The 18,053-nt window shown below is 44.9% G+C and overlaps 14 non-coding genes across 14 annotated transcripts; all 14 read left to right on the top strand.

The window, feature by feature from the left end:
- The first annotated feature begins 56 nt into the window (after window positions 1–56).
- LOC141184439 (U2 spliceosomal RNA) lies at window positions 57–247 on the top strand. Its single transcript, XR_012259194.1, has one exon. It is a non-coding gene; the product is annotated as a U2 spliceosomal RNA (small nuclear RNA).
- A 1,120-nt stretch (window positions 248–1,367) lies between these two features.
- Window positions 1,368–1,558, top strand: LOC141187604 (U2 spliceosomal RNA). The gene has a single exon (XR_012261775.1). It is a non-coding gene; the product is annotated as a U2 spliceosomal RNA (small nuclear RNA).
- A 1,120-nt stretch (window positions 1,559–2,678) lies between these two features.
- Window positions 2,679–2,869, top strand: LOC141184132 (U2 spliceosomal RNA). The gene has a single exon (XR_012258916.1). It is a non-coding gene; the product is annotated as a U2 spliceosomal RNA (small nuclear RNA).
- A 1,125-nt stretch (window positions 2,870–3,994) lies between these two features.
- LOC141184466 (U2 spliceosomal RNA) lies at window positions 3,995–4,185 on the top strand. Its single transcript, XR_012259218.1, has one exon. It is a non-coding gene; the product is annotated as a U2 spliceosomal RNA (small nuclear RNA).
- A 1,120-nt stretch (window positions 4,186–5,305) lies between these two features.
- On the top strand, window positions 5,306–5,496 carry LOC141185468 (U2 spliceosomal RNA). The gene has a single exon (XR_012260128.1). It is a non-coding gene; the product is annotated as a U2 spliceosomal RNA (small nuclear RNA).
- A 1,119-nt stretch (window positions 5,497–6,615) lies between these two features.
- On the top strand, window positions 6,616–6,806 carry LOC141185467 (U2 spliceosomal RNA). Its single transcript, XR_012260127.1, has one exon. It is a non-coding gene; the product is annotated as a U2 spliceosomal RNA (small nuclear RNA).
- A 1,119-nt stretch (window positions 6,807–7,925) lies between these two features.
- LOC141186873 (U2 spliceosomal RNA) lies at window positions 7,926–8,116 on the top strand. The gene has a single exon (XR_012261111.1). It is a non-coding gene; the product is annotated as a U2 spliceosomal RNA (small nuclear RNA).
- Window positions 8,117–9,240: 1,124 nt separating this feature from the next.
- On the top strand, window positions 9,241–9,431 carry LOC141187603 (U2 spliceosomal RNA). The gene has a single exon (XR_012261774.1). It is a non-coding gene; the product is annotated as a U2 spliceosomal RNA (small nuclear RNA).
- Window positions 9,432–10,555: 1,124 nt separating this feature from the next.
- On the top strand, window positions 10,556–10,746 carry LOC141187602 (U2 spliceosomal RNA). Its single transcript, XR_012261773.1, has one exon. It is a non-coding gene; the product is annotated as a U2 spliceosomal RNA (small nuclear RNA).
- A 1,120-nt stretch (window positions 10,747–11,866) lies between these two features.
- On the top strand, window positions 11,867–12,057 carry LOC141187601 (U2 spliceosomal RNA). The gene has a single exon (XR_012261772.1). It is a non-coding gene; the product is annotated as a U2 spliceosomal RNA (small nuclear RNA).
- A 1,122-nt stretch (window positions 12,058–13,179) lies between these two features.
- Window positions 13,180–13,370, top strand: LOC141184437 (U2 spliceosomal RNA). The gene has a single exon (XR_012259192.1). It is a non-coding gene; the product is annotated as a U2 spliceosomal RNA (small nuclear RNA).
- A 1,121-nt stretch (window positions 13,371–14,491) lies between these two features.
- On the top strand, window positions 14,492–14,682 carry LOC141187600 (U2 spliceosomal RNA). The gene has a single exon (XR_012261771.1). It is a non-coding gene; the product is annotated as a U2 spliceosomal RNA (small nuclear RNA).
- Window positions 14,683–15,805: 1,123 nt separating this feature from the next.
- Window positions 15,806–15,996, top strand: LOC141184436 (U2 spliceosomal RNA). Its single transcript, XR_012259191.1, has one exon. It is a non-coding gene; the product is annotated as a U2 spliceosomal RNA (small nuclear RNA).
- Window positions 15,997–17,117: 1,121 nt separating this feature from the next.
- On the top strand, window positions 17,118–17,308 carry LOC141187599 (U2 spliceosomal RNA). The gene has a single exon (XR_012261770.1). It is a non-coding gene; the product is annotated as a U2 spliceosomal RNA (small nuclear RNA).
- The last annotated feature ends 745 nt before the right edge of the window (window positions 17,309–18,053 follow it).

The following is an 18,053-nucleotide window of genomic DNA, read 5'->3' as shown; positions in this document are numbered from 1 at the left end:
CAAATGGACTTTTCAGAATCCTTGGGTGGCACCGTAGTCGGAAACCAATTCTGGTTATCGCTTCTCGGCCTTTTGGCTAAGATCAAGTGTAGTATCTGTTCTTATCAGTTTAATATCTGATACGTCCCCTATCTGGGGACCATATATTAAATGGATTTTTAGAACAGGGAGATGGAAAAAGAGCTTGCTTTGTCCACTCCACGCATTGACCTGGTATTGCAGTATCTCCAGGACCGGTGCACCCCTTCTTTAATGCAGTTTCTAAAATCAGAAAGAATTGAATTCAATGCTTTTTGTTCATTTTGCTTGTTTGTCGGATTTTGGGATGGACTCTTTGGCTTTGCTTTTCTTCTCCTCATTGGATTTTTCATGTTAAAAGTTGCAGAAGCCAGATGACAAGCTCATTTTGGTTCAACTTCAGCAACTGTGCATTGCATTGCCATGTAATGTAATGTAATGCAATGCTATCTATCTAGCTCTCCCTCTATACTTCCTTTTGGATAAACAGACATATTAGGCAAGCATTTTGGAGCTTTCACCTAAATAACTACAGGTGGTGAGATAAGCTGCACAATATAATTGACCTTTCAGTATATTGTTGCACACACACCATCTATTTAGCAACTGCCCTTGTTATCAACAGCAGCCTTTTAAACTCACCTGAGCTAACAGGTATGTGAGCTGGTTACTCTGCTGCGCTTAAAATTTCTTTTTTGGTTTGCTACAATGCCTTTTCTGAAACGTTGTCTCCCTCTGCTGGAACACTGACTTCTTTCATTTAATGCCTGCAGACTATAAAAGAGAAACCAACCCAAAAAGTTTGGTTGATTAGTCTGTGGCATTCTTTTAAACTGTTGCTTATGGCGGTCTCTGTGAGCTTCTCAGTGACATTCAGCCATCCAGGTATCCCGCCTGCAGTAGACGGAATGTGGCAATGGAACGCTGGCTGCGCGTGTCATAATAGGCTCTGAGCCTTTATATACCTGCGCACAGCAGCAGCCACCTTCAGTCTGCTGCTGGACAGCCAGCAGCAGCAGCAGCAGGAGAGGTAATTAATCAGCAACCCTCCTGCTAAGGGTAGACAGCTGCTCGTTCCACCCCCCCCCCGCCTTAATTGGTTCTCCTCCCTTCCAACGGTGTTGAGGCGGGTGGGAACAGTCGGGGGTTGAGGGTACTGTGCTAAAAGAGGTGGAGTTATGCAGATCTAAAACGCGTGGATTGCAGCAGCAGCAAGCCGAAAAGTGCAGGCATGTGAGGGATCTAGAGGTTGACAGCATGTCTTCTTAACGGGAGTCCAGGTGGCCATCTCCACAAATGGACTTTTCAGAATCCTTGGGTGGCACCGTAGTCGGAAACCAATTCTGGTTATCGCTTCTCGGCCTTTTGGCTAAGATCAAGTGTAGTATCTGTTCTTATCAGTTTAATATCTGATACGTCCCCTATCTGGGGACCATATATTAAATGGATTTTTAGAACAGGGAGATGGAAAAAGAGCTTGCTCTGTCCACTCCACGCATTGACCTGGTATTGCAGTATCTCCAGGACCGGTGCACCCCTTCTTTAATGCAGTTTCTAAAATCAGAAAGAATTGAATTCAATGCTTTTTGTTCATTTTGCTTGTTTGTCGGATTTTGGGATGGACTCTTTGGCTTTGCTTTTCTTCTCCTCATTGGATTTTTCATGTTAAAAGTTGCAGAAGCCAGATGACAAGCTCATTTTGGTTCAACTTCAGCAACTGTGCATTGCATTGCCATGTAATGTAATGTAATGCAATGCTATCTATCTAGCTCTCCCTCTATACTTCCTTTTGGATAAACAGACATATTAGGCAAGCATTTTGGAGCTTTCACCTAAATAACTACAGGTGGTGAGATAAGCTGCACAATATAATTGACCTTTCAGTATATTGTTGCACACACACCATCTATTTAGCAAATGCCCTTGTTATCAACAGCAGCCTTTTAAACTCACCTGAGCTAACAGGTATGTGAGCTGGTTACTCTGCTGCGCTTAAAATTTCTTTTTTGGTTTGCTACAATGCCTTTTCTGAAACGTTGTCTCCCTCTGCTGGAACACTGACTTCTTTCATTTAATGCCTGCAGACTATAAAAGAGAAACCAACCCAAAAAGTTTGGTTGATTAGTCTGTGGCATTCTTTTAAACTGTTGCTTATGGCGGTCTCTGTGAGCTTCTCAGTGACATTCAGCCATCCAGGTATCCCGCCTGCAGTAGACGGAATGTGGCAATGGAACGCTGGCTGCGCGTGTCATAATAGGCTCTGAGCCTTTATATACCTGCGCACAGCAGCAGCCACCTTCAGTCTGCTGCTGGACAGCCAGCAGCAGCAGCAGCAGGAGAGGTAATTAATCAGCAACCCTCCTGCTAAGGGTAGACAGCTGCTCGTTCCACCCCCCCCCCGCCTTAATTGGTTCTCCTCCCTTCCAACGGTGTTGAGGCGGGTGGGAATAGCCGGGGCTTGAGGGTACTGTGCTAAAAGAGGTGGAGTTATGCAGATCTAAAACGCGTGGATTGCAGCAGCAGCAAGCCGAAAAGTGCAGGCATGTGAGGGATCTAGAGGTTGACAGCATGTCTTCTTAACGGGAGTCCAGGTGGCTATCTCCACAAATGGACTTTTCAGAATCCTTGGGTGGCACCGTAGTCGGAAACCAATTCTGGTTATCGCTTCTCGGCCTTTTGGCTAAGATCAAGTGTAGTATCTGTTCTTATCAGTTTAATATCTGATACGTCCCCTATCTGGGGACCATATATTAAATGGATTTTTAGAACAGGGAGATGGAGAAAGAGCTTGCTCTGTCCACTCCACGCATTGACCTGGTATTGCAGTATCTCCAGGACCGGTGCACCCCTTCTTTAATGCAGTTTCTAAAATCAGAAAGAATTGAATTCAATGCTTTTTGTTCATTTTGCTTGTTTGTCGGATTTTGGGATGGACTCTTTGGCTTTGCTTTTCTTCTCCTCATTGGATTTTTCATGTTAAAAGTTGCAGAAGCCAGATGACAAGCTCATTTTGGTTCAACTTCAGCAACTGTGCATTGCATTGCCATGTAATGTAATGTAATGCAATGCTATCTATCTAGCTCTCCCTCTATACTTCCTTTTGGATAAACAGACATATTAGGCAAGCATTTTGGAGCTTTCACCTAAATAACTACAGGTGGTGAGATAAGCTGCACAATATAATTGACCTTTCAGTATATTGTTGCACACACACCATCTATTTAGCAAATGCCCTTGTTATCAACAGCAGCCTTTTAAACTCACCTGAGCTAACAGGTATGTGAGCTGGTTACTCTGCTGCGCTTAAAATTTCTTTTTTGGTTTGCTACAATGCCTTTTCTGAAACGTTGTCTCCCTCTGCTGGAACACTGACTTCTTTCATTTAATGCCTGCAGACTATAAAAGAGAAACCAACCCAAAAAGTTTGGTTGATTAGTCTGTGGCATTCTTTTAAACTGTTGCTTATGGCGGTCTCTGTGAGCTTCTCAGTGACATTCAGCCATCCAGGTATCCCGCCTGCAGTAGACGGAATGTGGCAATGGAACGCTGGCTGCGCGTGTCATAATAGGCTCTGAGCTTTTATATACCTGCGCACAGCAGCAGCCACCTTCAGTCTGCTGCTGGACAGCCAGCAGCAGCAGCAGCAGCAGGAGAGGTAATTAATCAGCAACCCTCCTGCTAAGGGTAGACAGCTGCTCGTTCCACCCCCCCCCCCCCGCCTTAATTGGTTCTCCTCCCTTCCAACGGTGTTGAGGCGGGTGGGAACAGCCGGGGGTTGAGGGTACTGTGCTAAAGAGGTGGAGTTATGCAGATCTAAAACGCGTGGATTGCAGCAGCAGCAAGCCGAAAAGTGCAGGCATGTGAGGGATCTAGAGGTTGACAGCATGTCTTCTTAACGGGAGTCCAGGTGGCTATCTCCACAAATGGACTATTCAGAATCCTTGGGTGGCACCGTAGTCGGAAACCAATTCTGGTTATCGCTTCTCGGCCTTTTGGCTAAGATCAAGTGTAGTATCTGTTCTTATCAGTTTAATATCTGATACGTCCCTTATCTGGGGACCATATATTAAATGGATTTTTAGAACAGGGAGATGGAAAAAGAGCTTGCTCTGTCCACTCCACGCATTGACCTGGTATTGCAGTATCTCCAGGACCGGTGCACCCCTTCTTTAATGCAGTTTCTAAAATCAGAAAGAATTGAATTCAATGCTTTTTGTTCATTTTGCTTGTTTGTCGGATTTTGGGATGGACTCTTTGGCTTTGCTTTTCTTCTCCTCATTGGATTTTTCATGTTAAAAGTTGCAGAAGCCAGATGACAAGCTCATTTTGGTTCAACTTCAGCAACTGTGCATTGCATTGCCATGTAATGTAATGTAATGCAATGCTATCTATCTAGCTCTCCCTCTATACTTCCTTTTGGATAAACAGACATATTAGGCAAGCATTTTGGAGCTTTCACCTAAATAACTACAGGTGGTGAGATAAGCTGCACAATATAATTGACCTTTCAGTATATTGTTGCACACACACCATCTATTTAGCAAATGCCCTTGTTATCAACAGCAGCCTTTTAAACTCACCTGAGCTAACAGGTATGTGAGCTGGTTACTCTGCTGCGCTTAAAATTTCTTTTTTGGTTTGCTACAATGCCTTTTCTGAAACGTTGTCTCCCTCTGCTGGAACACTGACTTCTTTCATTTAATGCCTGCAGACTATAAAAGAGAAACCAACCCAAAAAGTTTGGTTGATTAGTCTGTGGCATTCTTTTAAACTGTTGCTTATGGCGGTCTCTGTGAGCTTCTCAGTGACATTCAGCCATCCAGGTATCCCGCCTGCAGTAGACGGAATGTGGCAATGGAACGCTGGCTGCGGGTGTCATAATAGGCTCTGAGCCTTTATATACCTGCGCACAGCAGCAGCCACCTTCAGTCTGCTGCTGGACAGCCAGCAGCAGCAGCAGCAGGAGAGGTAATTAATCAGCAACCCTCCTGCTAAGGGTAGACAGCTGCTCGTTCCACCCCCCCCCCGCCTTAATTGGTTCTCCTCCCTTCCAACGGTGTTGAGGCGGGTGGGAACAGCCGAGGGTTGAGGGTACTGTGCTAAAAGAGGTGTAGTTATGCAGATCTAAAACGCGTGGATTGCAGCAGCAGCAAGCCGAAAAGTGCAGGCATGTGAGGGATCTAGAGGTTGACAGCATGTCTTCTTAACGGGAGTCCAGGTGGCCATCTCCACAAATGGACTTTTCAGAATCCTTGGGTGGCACCGTAGTCGGAAACCAATTCTGGTTATCGCTTCTCGGCCTTTTGGCTAAGATCAAGTGTAGTATCTGTTCTTATCAGTTTAATATCTGATACGTCCCCTATCTGGGGACCATATATTAAATGGATTTTTAGAACAGGGAGATGGAAAAAGAGCTTGCTCTGTCCACTCCACGCATTGACCTGGTATTGCAGTATCTCCATTACCGGTGCACCCCTTCTTTAATGCAGTTTCTAAAATCAGAAAGAATTGAATTCAATGCTTTTTGTTCATTTTGCTTGTTTGTCGGATTTTGGGATGGACTCTTTGGCTTTGCTTTTCTTCTCCTCATTGGATTTTTCATGTTAAAAGTTGCAGAAGCCAGATGACAAGCTCATTTTGGTTCAACTTCAGCAACTGTGCATTGCATTGCCATGTAATGTAATGTAATGCAATGCTATCTATCTAGCTCTCCCTCTATACTTCCTTTTGGATAAACAGACATATTAGGTAAGCATTTTGGAGCTTTCACCTAAATAACTACAGGTGGTGAGATAAGCTGCACAATATAATTGACCTTTCAGTATATTGTTGCACACACAACATCTATTTAGCAAATGCCCTTGTTATCAACAGCAGCCTTTTAAACTCACCTGAGCTAACAGGTATGTGAGCTGGTTACTCTGCTGCGCTTAAAATTTCTTTTTTGGTTTGCTACAATGCCTTTTCTGAAACGTTGTCTCCCTCTGCTGGAACACTGACTTCTTTCATTTAATGCCTGCAGACTATAAAAGAGAAACCAACCCAAAAAGTTTGGTTGATTAGTCTGTGGCATTCTTTTAAACTGTTGCTTATGGCGGTCTCTGTGAGCTTCTCAGTGACATTCAGCCATCCAGGCATCCCGCCTGCAGTAGACGGAATGTGGCAATGGAACGCTGGCTGCGCGTGTCATAATAGGCTCTGAGCCTTTATATACCTGCGCACAGCAGCAGCCACCTTCAGTCTGCTGCTGGACAGCCAGCAGCAGCAGCAGCAGGAGAGGTAATTAATCAGCAACCCTCCTGCTAAGGGTAGACAGCTGCTCGTTCCACCCCCCCCCGCCTTAATTGGTTCTCCTCCCTTCCAACGGTGTTGAGGCGGGTGGGAACAGCCGGGGGTTGAGGGTACTGTGCTAAAAGAGGTGGAGTTATGCAGATCTAAAACGCGTGGATTGCAGCAGCAGCAAGCCGAAAAGTGCAGGCATGTGAGGGATCTAGAGGTTGACAGCATGTCTTCTTAACGGGAGTCCAGGTGGCCATCTCCACAAATGGACTTTTCAGAATCCTTGGGTGGCACCGTAGTCGGAAACCAATTCTGGTTATCGCTTCTCGGCCTTTTGGCTAAGATCAAGTGTAGTATCTGTTCTTATCAGTTTAATATCTGATACGTCCCCTATCTGGGGACCATATATTAAATGGATTTTTAGAACAGGGAGATGGAAAAAGAGCTTGCTCTGTCCACTCCACGCATTGACCTGGTATTGCAGTATCTCCATTACCGGTGCACCCCTTCTTTAATGCAGTTTCTAAAATCAGAAAGAATTGAATTCAATGCTTTTTGTTCATTTTGCTTGTTTGTCGGATTTTGGGATGGACTCTTTGGCTTTGCTTTTCTTCTCCTCATTGGATTTTTCATGTTAAAAGTTGCAGAAGCCAGATGACAAGCTCATTTTGGTTCAACTTCAGCAACTGTGCATTGCATTGCCATGTAATGTAATGTAATGCAATGCTATCTATCTAGCTCTCCCTCTATACTTCCTTTTGGATAAACAGACATATTAGGTAAGCATTTTGGAGCTTTCACCTAAATAACTACAGGTGGTGAGATAAGCTGCACAATATAATTGACCTTTCAGTATATTGTTGCACACACAACATCTATTTAGCAAATGCCCTTGTTATCAACAGCAGCCTTTTAAACTCACCTGAGCTAACAGGTATGTGAGCTGGTTACTCTGCTGCGCTTAAAATTTCTTTTTTGGTTTGCTACAATGCCTTTTCTGAAACGTTGTCTCCCTCTGCTGGAACACTGACTTCTTTCATTTAATGCCTGCAGACTATAAAAGAGAAACCAACCCAAAAAGTTTGGTTGATTAGTCTGTGGCATTCTTTTAAACTGTTGCTTATGGCGGTCTCTGTGAGCTTCTCAGTGACATTCAGCCATCCAGGCATCCCGCCTGCAGTAGACGGAATGTGGCAATGGAACGCTGGCTGCGCGTGTCATAATAGGCTCTGAGCCTTTATATACCTGCGCACAGCAGCAGCCACCTTCAGTCTGCTGCTGGACAGCCAGCAGCAGCAGCAGCAGGAGAGGTAATTAATCAGCAACCCTCCTGCTAAGGGTAGACAGCTGCTCGTTCCACCCCCCCCCGCCTTAATTGGTTCTCCTCCCTTCCAACGGTGTTGAGGCGGGTGGGAACAGCCGGGGGTTGAGGGTACTGTGCTAAAAGAGGTGGAGTTATGCAGATCTAAAACGCGTGGATTGCAGCAGCAGCAAGCCGAAAAGTGCAGGCATGTGAGGGATCTAGAGGTTGACAGCATGTCTTCTTAACGGGAGTCCAGGTGGCCATCTCCACAAATGGACTTTTCAGAATCCTTGGGTGGCACCGTAGTCGGAAACCAATTCTGGTTATCGCTTCTCGGCCTTTTGGCTAAGATCAAGTGTAGTATCTGTTCTTATCAGTTTAATATCTGATACGTCCCCTATCTGGGGACCATATATTAAATGGATTTTTAGAACAGGGAGATGGAAAAAGAGCTTGCTCTGTCCACTCCACGCATTGACCTGGTATTGCATTATCTCCAGGACCGGTGCACCCCTTCTTTAATGCAGTTTCTAAAATCAGAAAGAATTGAATTCAATGCTTTTTGTTCATTTTGCTTGTTTGTCGGATTTTGGGATGGACTCTTTGGCTTTGCTTTTCTTCTCCTCATTGGATTTTTCATGTTAAAAGTTGCAGAAGCCAGATGACAAGCTCATTTTGGTTCAACTTCAGCAACTGTGCATTGCATTGCCATGTAATGTAATGTAATGCAATGCTATCTATCTAGCTCTCCCTCTATACTTCCTTTTGGATAAACAGACATATTAGGCAAGCATTTTGGAGCTTTCACCTAAATAACTACAGGTGGTGAGATAAGCTGCACAATATAATTGACCTTTCAGTATATTGTTGCACACACACCATCTATTTAGCAAATGCCCTTGTTATCAACAGCAGCCTTTTAAACTCACCTAAGCTAACAGGTATGTGAGCTGGTTACTCTGCTGCGCTTAAAATTTCTTTTTTGGTTTGCTACAATGCCTTTTCTGAAACGTTGTCTCCCTCTGCTGGAACACTGACTTCTTTCATTTAATGCCTGCAGACTATAAAAGAGAAACCAACCCAAAAAGTTTGGTTGATTAGTCTGTGGCATTCTTTTAAACTGTTGCTTATGGCGGTCTCTGTGAGCTTCTCAGTGACATTCAGCCATCCAGGTATCCCGCCTGCAGTAGACGGAATGTGGCAATGGAACGCTGGCTGCGCGTGTCATAATAGGCTCTGAGCCTTTATATACCTGCGCACAGCAGCAGCCACCTTCAGTCTGCTGCTGGACAGCCAGCAGCAGCAGCAGCAGGAGAGGTAATTAATCAGCAACCCTCCTGCTAAGGGTAGACAGCTGCTCGTTCCACCCCCCCCCCCCCCGCCTTAATTGGTTCTCCTCCCTTCCAACGGTGTTGAGGCGGGTGGGAACAGCCGGGGGTTGAGGGTACTGTGCTAAAAGAGGTGGAGTTATGCAGATCTAAAACGCGTGGATTGCAGCAGCAGCAAGCCGAAAAGTGCAGGCATGTGAGGGATCTAGAGGTTGACAGCATGTCTTCTTAACGGGAGTCCAGGTGGCCATCTCCACAAATGGACTTTTCAGAATCCTTGGGTGGCACCGTAGTCGGAAACCAATTCTGGTTATCGCTTCTCGGCCTTTTGGCTAAGATCAAGTGTAGTATCTGTTCTTATCAGTTTAATATCTGATACGTCCCCTATCTGGGGACCATATATTAAATGGATTTTTAGAACAGGGAGATGGAAAAAGAGCTTGCTCTGTCCACTCCACGCATTGACCTGGTATTGCAGTATCTCCAGGACCGGTGCACCCCTTCTTTAATGCAGTTTCTAAAATCAGAAAGAATTGAATTCAATGCTTTTTGTTCATTTTGCTTGTTTGTCGGATTTTGGGATGGACTCTTTGGCTTTGCTTTTCTTCTCCTCATTGGATTTTTCATGTTAAAAGTTGCAGAAGCCAGATGACAAGCTCATTTTGGTTCAACTTCAGCAACTGTGCATTGCATTGCCATGTAATGTAATGTAATGCAATGCTATCTATCTAGCTCTCCCTCTATACTTCCTTTTGGATAAACAGACATATTAGGCAAGCATTTTGGAGCTTTCACCTAAATAACTACAGGTGGTGAGATAAGCTGCACAATATAATTGACCTTTCAGTATATTGTTGCACACACACCATCTATTTAGCAAATGCCCTTGTTATCAACAGCAGCCTTTTAAACTCACCTGAGCTAACAGGTATGTGAGCTGGTTACTCTGCTGCGCTTAAAATTTCTTTTTTGGTTTGCTACAATGCCTTTTCTGAAACGTTGTCTCCCTCTGCTGGAACACTGACTTCTTTCATTTAATGCCTGCAGACTATAAAAGAGAAACCAACCCAAAAAGTTTGGTTGATTAGTCTGTGGCATTCTTTTAAACTGTTGCTTATGGCGGTCTCTGTGAGCTTCTCAGTGACATTCAGCCATCCAGGTATCCCGCCTGCAGTAGACGGAATGTGGCAATGGAACGCTGGCTGCGCGTGTCATAATAGGCTCTGAGCCTTTATATACCTGCGCACAGCAGCAGCCACCTTCAGTCTGCTGCTGGACAGCCAGCAGCAGCAGCAGCAGGAGAGGTAATTAATCAGCAACCCTCCTGCTAAGGGTAGACAGCTGCTCGTTCCACCCCCCCCCCCCCCGCCTTAATTGGTTCTCCTCCCTTCCAACGGTGTTGAGGCGAATGGGAACAGCCGGGGGTTGAGGGTACTGTGCTAAAAGAGGTGGAGTTATGCAGATCTAAAACGCGTGGATTGCAGCAGCAGCAAGCCGAAAAGTGCAGGCATGTGAGGGATCTAGAGGTTGACAGCATGTCTTCTTAACGGGAGTCCAGGTGGCCATCTCCACAAATGGACTTTTCAGAATCCTTGGGTGGCACCGTAGTCGGAAACCAATTCTGGTTATCGCTTCTCGGCCTTTTGGCTAAGATCAAGTGTAGTATCTGTTCTTATCAGTTTAATATCTGATACGTCCCCTATCTGGGGACCATATATTAAATGGATTTTTAGAACAGGGAGATGGAAAAAGAGCTTGCTCTGTCCACTCCACGCATTGACCTGGTATTGCAGTATCTCCAGGACCGGTGCACCCCTTCTTTAATGCAGTTTCTAAAATCAGAAAGAATTGAATTCAATGCTTTTTGTTCATTTTGCTTGTTTGTCGGATTTTGGGATGGACTCTTTGGCTTTGCTTTTCTTCTCCTCATTGGATTTTTCATGTTAAAAGTTGCAGAAGCCAGATGACAAGCTCATTTTGGTTCAACTTCAGCAACTGTGCATTGCATTGCCATGTAATGTAATGTAATGCAATGCTATCTATCTAGCTCTCCCTCTATACTTCCTTTTGGATAAACAGACATATTAGGCAAGCATTTTGGAGCTTTCACCTAAATAACTACAGGTGGTGAGATAAGCTGCACAATATAATTGACCTTTCAGTATATTGTTGCACACACACCATCTATTTAGCAAATGCCCTTGTTATCAACAGCAGCCTTTTAAACTCACCTGAGCTAACAGGTATGTGAGCTGGTTACTCTGCTGCGCTTAAAATTTCTTTTTTGGTTTGCTACAATGCCTTTTCTGAAACGTTGTCTCCCTCTGCTGGAACACTGACTTCTTTCATTTAATGCCTGCAGACTATAAAAGAGAAACCAACCCAAAAAGTTTGGTTGATTAGTCTGTGGCATTCTTTTAAACTGTTGCTTATGGCGGTCTCTGTGAGCTTCTCAGTGACATTCAGCCATCCAGGTATCCCGCCTGCAGTAGACGGAATGTGGCAATGGAACGCTGGCTGCGCGTGTCATAATAGGCTCTGAGCCTTTATATGCCTGCGCACAGCAGCAGCCACCTTCAGTCTGCTGCTGGACAGCCAGCAGCAGCAGCAGCAGGAGAGGTAATTAATCAGCAACCCTCCTGCTAAGGGTAGACAGCTGCTCGTTCCACCCCCCCCCCGCCTTAATTGGTTCTCCTCCCTTCCAACGGTGTTGAGGCGGGTGGGAACAGCCGGGGGTTGAGGGTACTGTGCTAAAAGAGGTGGAGTTATGCAGATCTAAAACGCGTGGATTGCAGCAGCAGCAAGCCGAAAAGTGCAGGCATGTGAGGGATCTAGAGGTTGACAGCATGTCTTCTTAACGGGAGTCCAGGTGGCCATCTCCACAAATGGACTTTTCAGAATCCTTGGGTGGCACCGTAGTCGGAAACCAATTCTGGTTATCGCTTCTCGGCCTTTTGGCTAAGATCAAGTGTAGTATCTGTTCTTATCAGTTTAATATCTGATACGTCCCCTATCTGGGGACCATATATTAAATGGATTTTTAGAACAGGGAGATGGAAAAAGAGCTTGCTCTGTCCACTCCACGCATTGACCTGGTATTGCAGTATCTCCAGGACCGGTGCACCCCTTCTTTAATGCAGTTTCTAAAATCAGAAAGAATTGAATTCAATGCTTTTTGTTCATTTTGCTTGTTTGTCGGATTTTGGGATGGACTCTTTGGCTTTGCTTTTCTTCTCCTCATTGGATTTTTCATGTTAAAAGTTGCAGAAGCCAGATGACAAGCTCATTTTGGTTCAACTTCAGCAACTGTGCATTGCATTGCCATGTAATGTAATGTAATGCAATGCTATCTATCTAGCTCTCCCTCTATACTTCCTTTTGGATAAACAGACATATTAGGCAAGCATTTTGGAGCTTTCACCTAAATAACTACAGGTGGTGAGATAAGCTGCACAATATAATTGACCTTTCAGTATATTGTTGCACACACACCATCTATTTAGCAAATGCCCTTGTTATCAACAGCAGCCTTTTAAACTCACCTGAGCTAACAGGTATGTGAGCTGGTTACTCTGCTGCGCTTAAAATTTATTTTTGGTTTGCTACAATGCCTTTTCTGAAACGTTGTCTCCCTCTGCTGGAACACTGACTTCTTTCATTTAATGCCTGCAGACTATAAAAGAGAAACCAACCCAAAAAGTTTGGTTGATTAGTCTGTGGCATTCTTTTAAACTGTTGCTTATGGCGGTCTCTGTGAGCTTCTCAGTGACATTCAGCCATCCAGGTATCCCGCCTGCAGTAGACGGAATGTGGCAATGGAACGCTGGCTGCGCGTGTCATAATAGGCTCTGAGCCTTTATATACCTGCGCACAGCAGCAGCCACCTTCAGTCTGCTGCTGGACAGCCAGCAGCAGCAGCAGCAGGAGAGGTAATTAATCAGCAACCCTCCTGCTAAGGGTAGACAGCTGCTCGTTCCACCCCCCCCCCCCCACCTTAATTGGTTCTCCTCCCTTCCAACGGTGTTGAGGCGGGTGGGAACAGCCGGGGGTTGAGGGTACTGTGCTAAAAGAGGTGGAGTTATGCAGATCTAAAACGCGTGGATTGCAGCAGCAGCATGCCGAAAAGTGCAGGCATGTGAGGGATCTAGAGGTTGACAGCATGTCTTCTTAACGGGAGTCCAGGTGGCCATCTCCACAAATGGACTTTTCAGAATCCTTGGGTGGCACCGTAGTCGGAAACCAATTCTGGTTATCGCTTCTCGGCCTTTTGGCTAAGATCAAGTGTAGTATCTGTTCTTATCAGTTTAATATCTGATACGTCCCCTATCTGGGGACCATATATTAAATGGATTTTTAGAACAGGGAGATGGAAAAAGAGCTTGCTTTGTCCACTCCACGCATTGACCTGGTATTGCAGTATCTCCAGGACCGGTGCACCCCTTCTTTAATGCAGTTTCTAAAATCAGAAAGAATTGAATTCAATGCTTTTTGTTCATTTTGCTTGTTTGTCGGATTTTGGGATGGACTCTTTGGCTTTGCTTTTCTTCTCCTCATTGGATTTTTCATGTTAAAAGTTGCAGAAGCCAGATGACAAGCTCATTTTGGTTCAACTTCAGCAACTGTGCATTGCATTGCCATGTAATGTAATGTAATGCAATGCTATCTATCTAGCTCTCCCTCTATACTTCCTTTTGGATAAACAGACATATTAGGCAAGCATTTTGGAGCTTTCACCTAAATAACTACAGGTGGTGAGATAAGCTGCACAATATAATTGACCTTTCAGTATATTGTTGCACACACACCATCTATTTAGCAAATGCCCTTGTTATCAACAGCAGCCTTTTAAACTCACCTGAGCTAACAGGTATGTGAGCTGGTTACTCTGCTGCGCTTAAAATTTCTTTTTTGGTTTGCTACAATGCCTTTTCTGAAACGTTGTCTCCCTCTGCTGGAACACTGACTTCTTTCATTTAATGCCTGCAGACTATAAAAGAGAAACCAACCCAAAAAGTTTGGTTGATTAGTCTGTGGCATTCTTTTAAACTGTTGCTTATGGCGGTCTCTGTGAGCTTCTCAGTGACATTCAGCCATCCAGGTATCCCGCCTGCAGTAGACGGAATGTGGCAATGGAACGCTGGCTGCGCGTGTCATAATAGGCTCTGAGCCTTTATATGCCTGCGCACAGCAGCAGCCACCTTCAGTCTGCTGCTGGACAGCCAGCAGCAGCAGCAGCAGGAGAGGTAATTAATCAGCAACCCTCCTGCTAAGGGTAGACAGCTGCTCGTTCCACCCCCCCCCCCGCCTTAATTGGTTCTCCTCCCTTCCAACGGTGTTGAGGCGGGTGGGAACAGCCGGGGGTTGAGGGTACTGTGCTAAAAGAGGTGGAGTTATGCAGATCTAAAACGCGTGGATTGCAGCAGCAGCAAGCCGAAAAGTGCAGGCATGTGAGGGATCTAGAGGTTGACAGCATGTCTTCTTAACGGGAGTCCAGGTGGCCATCTCCACAAATGGACTTTTCAGAATCCTTGGGTGGCACCGTAGTCGGAAACCAATTCTGGTTATCGCTTCTCGGCCTTTTGGCTAAGATCAAGTGTAGTATCTGTTCTTATCAGTTTAATATCTGATACGTCCCCTATCTGGGGACCATATATTAAATGGATTTTTAGAACAGGGAGATGGAAAAAGAGCTTGCTCTGTCCACTCCACGCATTGACCTGGTATTGCAGTATCTCCAGGACCGGTGCACCCCTTCTTTAATGCAGTTTCTAAAATCAGAAAGAATTGAATTCAATGCTTTTTGTTCATTTTGCTTGTTTGTCGGATTTTGGGATGGACTCTTTGGCTTTGCTTTTCTTCTCCTCATTGGATTTTTCATGTTAAAAGTTGCAGAAGCCAGATGACAAGCTCATTTTGGTTCAACTTCAGCAACTGTGCATTGCATTGCCATGTAATGTAATGTAATGCAATGCTATCTATCTAGCTCTCCCTCTATACTTCCTTTTGGATAAACAGACATATTAGGCAAGCATTTTGGAGCTTTCACCTAAATAACTACAGGTGGTGAGATAAGCTGCACAATATAATTGACCTTTCAGTATATTGTTGCACACACACCATCTATTTAGCAAATGCCCTTGTTATCAACAGCAGCCTTTTAAACTCACCTGAGCTAACAGGTATGTGAGCTGGTTACTCTGCTGCGCTTAAAATTTCTTTTTTGGTTTGCTACAATGCCTTTTCTGAAACGTTGTCTCCCTCTGCTGGAACACTGACTTCTTTCATTTAATGCCTGCAGACTATAAAAGAGAAACCAACCCAAAAAGTTTGGTTGATTAGTCTGTGGCATTCTTTTAAACTGTTGCTCATGGCGGTCTCTGTGAGCTTCTCAGTGACATTCAGCCATCCAGGTATCCCGCCTGCAGTAGACGGAATGTGGCAATGGAACGCTGGCTGCGCGTGTCATAATAGGCTCTGAGCCTTTATATACCTGCGCACAGCAGCAGCCACCTTCAGTCTGCTGCTGGACAGCCAGCAGCAGCAGCAGCAGGAGAGGTAATTAATCAGCAACCCTCCTGCTAAGGGTAGACAGCTGCTCGTTCCACCCCCCCCCCCCCACCTTAATTGGTTCTCCTCCCTTCCAACGGTGTTGAGGCGGGTGGGAACAGCCGGGGGTTGAGGGTACTGTGCTAAAAGAGGTGGAGTTATGCAGATCTAAAACGCGTGGATTGCAGCAGCAGCATGCCGAAAAGTGCAGGCATGTGAGGGATCTAGAGGTTGACAGCATGTCTTCTTAACGGGAGTCCAGGTGGCCATCTCCACAAATGGACTTTTCAGAATCCTTGGGTGGCACCGTAGTCGGAAACCAATTCTGGTTATCGCTTCTCGGCCTTTTGGCTAAGATCAAGTGTAGTATCTGTTCTTATCAGTTTAATATCTGATACGTCCCCTATCTGGGGACCATATATTAAATGGATTTTTAGAACAGGGAGATGGAAAAAGAGCTTGCTTTGTCCACTCCACGCATTGACCTGGTATTGCAGTATCTCCAGGACCGGTGCACCCCTTCTTTAATGCAGTTTCTAAAATCAGAAAGAATTGAATTCAATGCTTTTTGTTCATTTTGCTTGTTTGTCGGATTTTGGGATGGACTCTTTGGCTTTGCTTTTCTTCTCCTCATTGGATTTTTCATGTTAAAAGTTGCAGAAGCCAGATGACAAGCTCATTTTGGTTCAACTTCAGCAACTGTGCATTGCATTGCCATGTAATGTAATGTAATGCAATGCTATCTATCTAGCTCTCCCTCTATACTTCCTTTTGGATAAACAGACATATTAGGCAAGCATTTTGGAGCTTTCACCTAAATAACTACAGGTGGTGAGATAAGCTGCACAATATAATTGACCTTTCAGTATATTGTTGCACACACACCATCTATTTAGCAAATGCCCTTGTTATCAACAGCAGCCTTTTAAACTCACCTGAGCTAACAGGTATGTGAGCTGGTTACTCTGCTGCGCTTAAAATTTCTTTTTTGGTTTGCTACAATGCCTTTTCTGAAACGTTGTCTCCCTCTGCTGGAACACTGACTTCTTTCATTTAATGCCTGCAGACTATAAAAGAGAAACCAACCCAAAAAGTTTGGTTGATTAGTCTGTGGCATTCTTTTAAACTGTTGCTTATGGCGGTCTCTGTGAGCTTCTCAGTGACATTCAGCCATCCAGGTATCCCGCCTGCAGTAGACGGAATGTGGCAATGGAACGCTGGCTGCGCGTGTCATAATAGGCTCTGAGCCTTTATATACCTGCGCACAGCAGCAGCCACCTTCAGTCTGCTGCTGGACAGCCAGCAGCAGCAGCAGCAGGAGAGGTAATTAATCAGCAACCCTCCTGCTAAGGGTAGACAGCTGCTCGTTCCACCCCCCCCCCCGCCTTAATTGGTTCTCCTCCCTTCCAACGGTGTTGAGGCGGGTGGGAACAGCCGGGGGTTGAGGGTACTGTGCTAAAAGAGGTGGAGTTATGCAGATCTAAAACGCGTGGATTGCAGCAGCAGCAAGCCGAAAAGTGCAGGCATGTGAGGGATCTAGAGGTTGACAGCATGTCTTCTTAACGGGAGTCCAGGTGGCCATCTCCACAAATGGACTTTTCAGAATCCTTGGGTGGCACCGTAGTCGGAAACCAATTCTGGTTATCGCTTCTCGGCCTTTTGGCTAAGATCAAGTGTAGTATCTGTTCTTATCAGTTTAATATCTGATACGTCCCCTATCTGGGGACCATATATTAAATGGATTTTTAGAACAGGGAGATGGAAAAAGAGCTTGCTCTGTCCACTCCACGCATTGACCTGGTATTGCAGTATCTCCAGGACCGGTGCACCCCTTCTTTAATGCAGTTTCTAAAATCAGAAAGAATTGAATTCAATGCTTTTTGTTCATTTTGCTTGTTTGTCGGATTTTGGGATGGACTCTTTGGCTTTGCTTTTCTTCTCCTCATTGGATTTTTCATGTTAAAAGTTGCAGAAGCCAGATGACAAGCTCATTTTGGTTCAACTTCAGCAACTGTGCATTGCATTGCCATGTAATGTAATGTAATGCAATGCTATCTATCTAGCTCTCCCTCTATACTTCCTTTTGGATAAACAGACATATTAGGCAAGCATTTTGGAGCTTTCACCTAAATAACTACAGGTGGTGAGATAAGCTGCACAATATAATTGACCTTTCAGTATATTGTTGCACACACACCATCTATTTAGCAAATGCCCTTGTTATCAACAGCAGCCTTTTAAACTCACCTGAGCTAACAGGTATGTGAGCTGGTTACTCTGCTGCGCTTAAAATGTCTTTTTTGGTTTGCTACAATGCCTTTTCTGAAACGTTGTCTCCCTCTGCTGGAACACTGACTTCTTTCATTTAATGCCTGCAGACTATAAAAGAGAAACCAACCCAAAAAGTTTGGTTGATCAGTCTGTGGCATTCTTTTAAACTGTTGCTTATGGCGGTCTCTGTGAGCTTCTCAGTGACATTCAGCCATCCAGGTATCCCGCCTGCAGTAGACGGAATGTGGCAATGGAACGCTGGCTGCGCGTGTCATAATAGGCTCTGAGCCTTTATATACCTGCGCACA

This window comes from Phyllobates terribilis, unplaced genomic scaffold (genome assembly GCF_046119375.1).
Source record: "Phyllobates terribilis strain yellow unplaced genomic scaffold, ASM4611937v1 Scaffold_40__1_contigs__length_11209783, whole genome shotgun sequence".
Classification (NCBI taxonomy): Eukaryota; Metazoa; Chordata; class Amphibia; order Anura; family Dendrobatidae; genus Phyllobates; species Phyllobates terribilis.
The sequence above is the reverse complement of the archived record's forward strand: the minus strand, read 5'-3'. Positions and strand labels throughout refer to the sequence as shown.